The sequence below is a fragment of the Colobus angolensis genome, unplaced genomic scaffold (genome assembly GCF_000951035.1).
Source record: "Colobus angolensis palliatus isolate OR3802 unplaced genomic scaffold, Cang.pa_1.0 Scaffold167, whole genome shotgun sequence".
Taxonomy (NCBI): Eukaryota; Metazoa; Chordata; class Mammalia; order Primates; family Cercopithecidae; genus Colobus; species Colobus angolensis.
Genome location: NW_012114788.1, coordinates 305,033 through 305,472, shown reverse-complemented (window position 1 = coordinate 305,472; position 440 = coordinate 305,033). Strand labels below are relative to the sequence as shown.

The 440-nt window shown below is 36.4% G+C and overlaps 1 protein-coding gene across 1 annotated transcript in view; it reads right to left on the bottom strand.

Annotated features, from left to right (window-relative positions):
* Positions 1 to 440, bottom strand: part of RAB11FIP4 (RAB11 family interacting protein 4 (class II)) — a 109,586-nt gene that overhangs the window by 29,286 nt on the left and 79,860 nt on the right. The window lies entirely within an intron of this gene.

Below are 440 nucleotides of genomic sequence, written 5' to 3'. Positions count from 1 at the left end.
TAATAATTATTATTGATGGGATAAGCAAACAAGATAATTAGAGAAGATACAGAAGACCGGAACAACACAAACTTGAGACTGATACAGACAGAACACTACACTCAACAACTGCAGAATAAAACCAGTAGATTAATGAGAAACTGGATACTTGCACAATACCAAGGAATCAGCCTACAGATTGCTGCAAAACACCAAAGCACCCCACATACCTCTACCAGGGAGAACACAGGCTACTGTCCCTTTAATGCAGAGATCAAATGTGATGCCTAAGAGGTATGCATCATCACCTACAATGTGGGCTTAACGAAGCATTTAACTCAATTCGAATCAAGCCTTAGGATCTAACTTCTACCAAATGGAAAAATGGGATAGAAGAAGTTACACATCACCACAGGGAAGATGCATATTTTTTTTTATTTAATTTTTTTTTTTTTTTTTTT